This window comes from Sturnira hondurensis, unplaced genomic scaffold (assembly GCF_014824575.4).
Source record: "Sturnira hondurensis isolate 20B ecotype Veracruz unplaced genomic scaffold, ASM1482457v3 Scaffold0010128, whole genome shotgun sequence".
Lineage (NCBI taxonomy): Eukaryota > Metazoa > Chordata > Mammalia > Chiroptera > Phyllostomidae > Sturnira > Sturnira hondurensis.
The window spans coordinates 18,410,440-18,417,740 of NW_028082759.1; the positions used below are offsets into that span (position 1 = coordinate 18,410,440).

The 7,301-nt window shown below is 46.5% G+C and overlaps 1 non-coding gene across 1 annotated transcript; it reads right to left on the reverse strand.

Moving 5' to 3' along the window:
- Positions 1-665: 665 nt before the first annotated feature.
- LOC118995643 (U6 spliceosomal RNA) lies at positions 666-771 on the reverse strand. Its single transcript, XR_005068338.1, has one exon. It is a non-coding gene; the product is annotated as a U6 spliceosomal RNA (small nuclear RNA).
- Positions 772-7,301: the final 6,530 nt, after the last annotated feature.

A 7,301-nucleotide genomic window follows, 5' to 3' on the forward strand; every position in this document is an offset into this window, starting at 1 on the left:
TAAGGAAACGAAGCAGTATCTAGCTCTTATCAAAAGAGTGAGGGGATTGCATTGCGTTGATGGCTATGGGAATTATGAGCGAGGAGATGTCCTGAAATTGCTGTATGCCTTCAGAACCATAACCCCGGGCTTCAGAAGTCTGCCATTGTTAAACATTTTCCTAAAAATGACACATGCCCATGATTCCTTTTACGGCAATTACTCATGCATTTTCAGTCTCATTTTTATTGTTCAGAGTAAGCACTGTATTTTTTAAAATTGTATTTGAATGATTATGCTATTACAAGTGTCCTGATTTCCCTCTTTGCTCCTCCTCCATCCAGTACCCCCCACTCCCTCAGGCAATCCCCCCTCCATTGTTCATGTCCATGGGTCATGTGTGTAAGTTCTTTGGCTACTCCATTTCCTATACTGTCCTTCATGTCCCCATGATTATTCTGTAACCGCCTATTCATACTTCTCAATCCCCTCACCTCTTTACCCATTCCCCACACCCTGCTCCATCTGGCAGCAGTCAAAACACTCTCTGTATCCATGATTCTGTTTCTGTTCATCTTGTTTGCTTGGTTTCTTCTTTACATTCAGCTGTTGATAGAGATGTATTTTTGCCATTTTATTGTTCATAGTTTTGACCTTCTTTGTCTTAAATAAGTCCCTTTAATATTTAAAGAGGTGAAGTCCCCATGAATTGGCATGTCATCCTTGCTCAGGGCCCATGCTAGTCTTCTTGGGCTGTTCTGATGTCAGTTCGTGTGCTGCTGGAGCGAGCACGGGGTTGTACTTACCTTTTTCAGTAGTATGAGATTTGGGAAAACTTCACAAAGTAAACTGGATATAATTCCTTAATTCCTGGCACTTTCGCCAGAGGTAAAAGGTAACAGTTGCCACCTCGTCCCTAGAGAAGTGCCAAAGTCAGAACAGAGAGAGCCTGGGCTTCTCGGGCCTGATGTTGAAGGACAACAGGAAAAAGAGATCAGAGCACTTGTCTGAGAACAGGACAAACACCCCCATTCTAGTCTAAATTTGTCAGCTGTGTCTCAGGAGACATGATTTGTGGCGACCCTGAATCTAGGTTACAGAGAGAGAGAGAGCTCACCTGGTGCTGGGCGTTTGGCATTTAGATAGGAACGTCCTGGTTTGACTCTCATGGAATTATTTTAAGGATCTAAGGGAGCTTTAGGACAGGTGAGTCTAATATTTCTGTGGCTAGATGACTTGCCTGCTGCTCACGCCAAATCAAGTCCTTTCAGGTACCAGCCACTCCGTTCAACCACTTCCTTTGGTCTTTAAGAGGAAGGCAAATATATTTATCTGAAAAATAGGATAGATGAGATTTATTCAGGGCTTTTTTCCCCTGTACATTAGGCACTGTGCTTTCTTCAACATTTCATTTCATCTTCCTGAGAGCTGATGAGTCTCAGTACTACTATATCAGCGTGGTCCCACCCAACAGACAAGGAAGCGAGACTTGAAGAGGCGATTAAGAACGTCCATCCCAGTCACACATCCGTGAGAGCAAGGATGCGAACCCACCTTAGCTCAGGGACCATGCACTCAGCCCCCACCTGCAGCCAGCCTCTCTGTGGCTTGCTGCTTGCTGTGGGTCACCTTGTGAAGGAGCCTCTGTGGGATGTCAGCCCACGTGATGGGGCCAGGGAGTGACAACGTTCCGCTTTCCAACTGGCCACTGCCGCCTTTCTCCTTTCTGTTCTCTTCTTTGTTCCATTTTCTCTAACAGTGTGTCCTCATATTTCCCTGAGACGAGAGGCAGCTCGCACATTGACGGAAGTGTCCCGCCTCTAACGCCCATGTTCAGCTCTGGCTCTGGTCTCCGAGAGGTTTCCTTCTTATTTTATTTACACGTTTAATTGTCAGGTCCTCAGGGCAGAGACCTTGCTGTGTGTTTGGGACAGTGTTAGTTATTGTGCAAGGCTGTGTGTACCTTGGGCATGTGTATAAATACTAAAATAACAGTGTTACTCATTTTGATTGAAGGAGATTTATATGTAGTTGTTCCATACAAGAAAAGGCGGCTGGTTTGATTGCTGTTGTGAGCAAGGTTATAAGCGGGCCCCTCAGCCTTGCTCAAACTTTCGCACATTCTCTCTCTTGAGCGCAAAGGAAGTGTATTTCCTTCTGCCTTTATTGGAGTTTGGCAGCATAGAGAATGCTTGTATTAAGAGCATTTCCCCATTTAGTTGAATGGTTTGCCGCCTTTGGCTTTGTATCTAAGAAAATACACCGTTGGTGGGTGAAGAACATAATAGTGAGCTGCTTTGTACCTTAAAGCATCTCTACCAAGTGCTAGAGCTTGATTTATGGTGTGGATATTGTTTGGGGGATGATAAATACGCAGTGTGGATTCAATTTAGACCTCAGCAATTCAAACTGCACCACTTCTTTGCATCCAGGGTCATGCAGTAAGTGATATTGGTGTGCCTGTAGCTGGGGTACCGTATGCTCTATGCATGGTTTGGGCATGGCTCAACATAGCTAATGAACCAGCAGCTGGATGAACCCAAGTTTTTCACTTACTTTCTCCAATGTTGTATAGATTCCCAGGAAAGAACACAGTGGTGTCCCTGCTGGTGTGCAGCCGTGTCTGGGCATCTATGCTGACCTGGTGGGGGTGCCCCCCACGTCTATTTACAGGGGCACCGAGGAGACTTTGGGAGAGCACCCATCTTGGTGGGGCGGGGGGAGCCTATCATGAAGAGATGGACTTGGGAGCGGGTGGAGATACCTTGAGTAGTGTGTACTGTGTGTGACTTGCACGTGCCTCCTTGGCACAGCCCCACTGCCCTGATGGCTGTCAGAGAAAGCCGGATGTGTTTCACCAACACGACCTAAAAACAGCACACCAGTCATGCTGTGTAGGGGCCTTTGTCCACAGAGGGGCGTGTCTGGTCTCCCTTCCTCATCACCGTGGGCCACCGCCCAGCGTGGCTCCATCCGGCCCCTTACTAGTCTCATTCTAGAGCCTGCAGTTTGTGGGCCATCGTGTCCATCTGCAGAAAGCTCCGTGAGAGCCGGGACGGCTGTCTGGCCCCCACTCCATCATCAGCGCTCGCACGGGCTTGCCCCATGGAGGAGCTCGGTCAGCAGGTGAGACGAATGGAGTCTGGGTGAAGAATGAAGTCAGGCTCCAGGCTGTCCTGGGGTGCCTGGCAGAGCTGGGGTGAGCTGCTGTGTGTTGTGTGGAAGCGAGAAGGCCTGGGGAGGAGAGCTGTTTTGTATGTGGGTGGTCTGCCGGCCATAAACCGGCCCTTCCGAGTCAGGAGGAGGTAAATGGATACTTGTTTTTGTTTTTTTCAGTGTATGTATCATATCTGGATTCTGTCTTAGTTCTTGTCATGTGACTGCACACTTATGGCACCCTCTGAGTTGACAACAGCAGAGCCCTCAGTTTATTTCACTGAGTGAAGCCAGTGCCATGACACAAGCCCGGTGACTGAAGTCACTTGAGCATTTGCTATGTGTTCTTCCTCCATGTCATACGCTTCAGGAATGTCCCTGGTTGTCAGGATGCTCACCTTCTGACGCCAGGATCAGGAGACACTTTTTTGCCAGCTGTTCCATATTTACAGGTGTCATTTGGGTGCCACCGGCTAAGCCCTGCTTAGGCTCTTGTTTGTTTGCTTTTTTCTCCACACCTTTTATCTGTGGAGCGTGCGTCTCAGTGCCCCCTGCAACTTCATAGCAGTGAGAACTGGTCCCAGTTGCAGGTGGATCCTGCAACAGGTGCTAAGGAAACCGGACGTGGACATGGGGACAGGGCGTATTCATAACAAGGCCATCACATCACACTTCCATCAGAAATTTGAAAACCACAGAGGGATCAAAGTTCTATGTGATGTTTCTGAGAGGAGAGAATTGTTCTGTCCTTAAGGAAATCGCTCTGGAGGTCACCAGACTGCTGAAAACCTCATGTGTGCCCGCACGGGGACTGCAGTGATGGCATTTGTGGGTGTTGCTGGGAAAAGGAGATCGGAGCTGGCTTAAAGAATCACCCAGTGTCTTGTTATTTTTTCAGAATCTTTTGCTTTGACATGGTTTCTACATCTATGTCTCATTTCCCATCTGGCAAATTCCTACTCATTTTTTTAAGGCTTAGCTCCTTAGTAAAGCTTCTGCCAGTTTCTAGCGTTAGATACCCCACCCCCGACCACAGCATCCTTTAGCACTCATGTGTATGATAATATTGCTCGAGAGAGGGCAAGGGCTGGCAGGTGTGCCTGCAAAGGGGCAGAGAGGAAGCAATGTTGGCTTTGCCAGACATACGGTCTCTATAGCAGCCATTCAACTTGGCTGTGAGAGGTTGTAAGCAGTCACAGGCGATATCTAAATGAATGAGTGTGCCGTGCACCGATGAAATTTAATTACAGACACTGAGATTTGGAATTCGTGTGCTCTTCATATGTCCGTGAACGATTCTTCATTTGTTTTTTTTCCCCCAAACATTCACAAATATGAAAACCATTCTTAGCTCCTGGACCGTACAGACACAGTCCAGGATTGGGCCTGTGGGCTTAGCTGGTCGCCCCTGACTTAGAGGATTTATTGACCACGTGTCTGTCTCTCCCACTTGACTGCAAGCAGACTGAACTCAGGAGTGGGGTCCCCAGGATGGAGCGCGGTTCCCTGCGCCTCGGAAGGGCCCCGCAGACATTCGTAAAGCGACTGCCTGTGTAGGAGGGCAGAGTGGTAATGCTTCCCAGTGTTTGCTGAGCACTTATTATGGTGTCAGGCATCATGCCGAGCACTTTATATGCATTTTCTAATTTACCCCTCATTTAATTTTGTGATCTGGAGACATAAAAAGCAACAATTATCATTAGACATTGTGCTAAACACTGTCTGTGTAGACTCATTTAATCCTCTCAACAACCTTATGGACGGATAATGTCTACTTTTACAGCTGAGGGAAATTAAGCTTGGGGAGATTATTTGTCCAAAGTCACCCAGCCAGGGAGTAGGGTGGGGTTAGGAAGGAGCCCCGTCAACCAGACTTGAGGGGCCTAACTCCTGCGCCCCTTGCTGAAGAGTCTTGGGGCTCGGATGCTCTCTTCTTGAACTTGAGCGTGAGACACGTCCTTGCATGGTGATAATGAGACAGGGACGGGAGACTTTCTCATCTCCTTGCAGCCATTTGGTTGTGTTTGAGAACTACCCACCACTGTGTTCCTAACCAGGGGTGGAACATTTGGAGTGTTGCTTAACCTTTCTGACTAAAGGTCTTTCATTAGTATCACCAAGCGTCTGGACTGCAGCCTGTCAAAAGTCGCCTCTTCTGAAGATTCGGTAATTTTATTCTCCACCATTTTCTCCTTATGTATTGCTGTTGCCTGTCTGTTCTTCTCTCAACCTTGACTATAGAAATCTCGGGTCCCGAGGGGTTGCTTGCATTTGGAGGGAAGGGAGGGAGAAGGAAAATGTCAATCTAGTCACAAATACATTTCTAAGTCCATAAAATGGCTGCTTAAAGTATATTTGCTTTTTGGCTTCTTTTTTTAAAATGGAAGGTAGTTTTTTCCAAGAGAAACAAGTAACATTGTCTCTAACAGATGACAAGCATGTTAGCACCTCCTATTTTCTGAGCACCATTGAGAGGTACGCCCTTTCTGGAGGCATTATCTAATCCATCCTCCCGACATTCCTTTGAGACAGGTAAGAAGCTTTTTTATTAGAAGATCCTTTTATGTGGCTGCAGAATGAGCCTTTCTCTGTTGTAAACCAAAGGCGCTGAGTGTCCCAGAGAGATTTCAACAGCAGGTCACTGGGTGAGCTGTCATTTTCCAGACTAACGGTCACAATTCTTTTAAAAAGCTGAATTTCTGCCAGAGCTTTTAGAAATTAAAAAAACCCCTCTTAATATAAACGTGGTCTTTGATATTTAAACATCTGACGTGCTTGTCTCCTTTGACTGGTGACTATTAGTTGAATTGGGTGGGTGGGAAGATCTGACTCATTCCAAATAAATATTTGCTGAAGGGATGAAGGCACGGTGGAGGAAACCTTCAAAACAGCAGGCCTGGTGCCTGTGGGGACTGCCCTTACGACGTGGCTGCGTGCCAACCTCAGTGCGCGGCACTGCCGAGGTCCTCGGCTCCGTTCGACCGGACTGTGCTTCCCCAGCACCTCTCGGCTCCTCTGCAGACATGAAAATGCTCCAGCGGATAGACCTACACAAATAAAATCACACACAATTTTCCCCCAGAAATCTTTCTAAATAAACATAGCAAATGATCCTTTCGAGTCCCACTTTTTGATTTACATGAACCATAACACACCTCGAACATGTCTTCCCAGTGGAGGCCTCGGCTTTCAGCTTGGTTAGGCAGTGATATCCGCAAATACATCCTGGCAGCCAAGGAAAGTCACTGGTAACATGACAAAAGAGATGAAGTTTGCTTGGGGGGGGGCGCGGTCCACTTTCCTGTTTGGCACCTAGGTCCGCGATCCCTCATACTGCCTTGGACCATTCCAAAGTCCCACGAGAGTGCTCTGTGTGTGCCATCCCTTCCTCCGGACGTTTCTTCTCTTTTCCTGTTCCCTCTCGCCTGCACCCTCCCTCGGTGCACTTGGCCCTCTCCAAGTAGAGAGTCAAGTTGCCGAGTGAATTCACAGTATGGTATAAATCAGTGCTAGGCTTTTGAATTTTATGAATAAGGGAAATTTAGAAAATTTTGAATTACCATAATTTTTATTCAATTTCACCATTTTTTTAAAAAAAATAAAGGACCGTTTAATACCTTTAAATTAGGGTAGATAGAATCTTACAATAAAAGATAATCCAATCTAAAAGAAGATGGATGGCAACTTCATACTGACAGACTTTAACAAAAATAAGATATACTTTTAAAAGCTAGAACTCGATAAAATTATAGCCTTCATTTTAATTTTAATTTTACATGAGAAGCTGTCAAAGAAGCAATCTACTTCAAGAGATCACGATTGTCTAACTTGATCTGGAACTTTTTTTTAGCATGATCATTGTCAAATGTCAAATTCACATGTTGGATGTTGACAAAACTGTAGCTATGTTTTAAAACTCGTTCACTCATCTTGAAATTGCTCTCGATGAACTAAGAGGAGCCTGGGAACGATAGCCCTCAGGTTGCCCATTGCTTTTCCACGGAGCCCTTTCCAAAGGTTCATTCCACAGGAGTGGGGAGAAACCCGAGAACATCAGGTGTGAGCAGGGTTAGGGTGAGCGAATGTTCTGAGAAGAGCCTACAGTGCAAGCACCACGCAGCCTCTGCAGACACAGAGGTCTGTGCGTGCCGAGCGCGCCACCATTT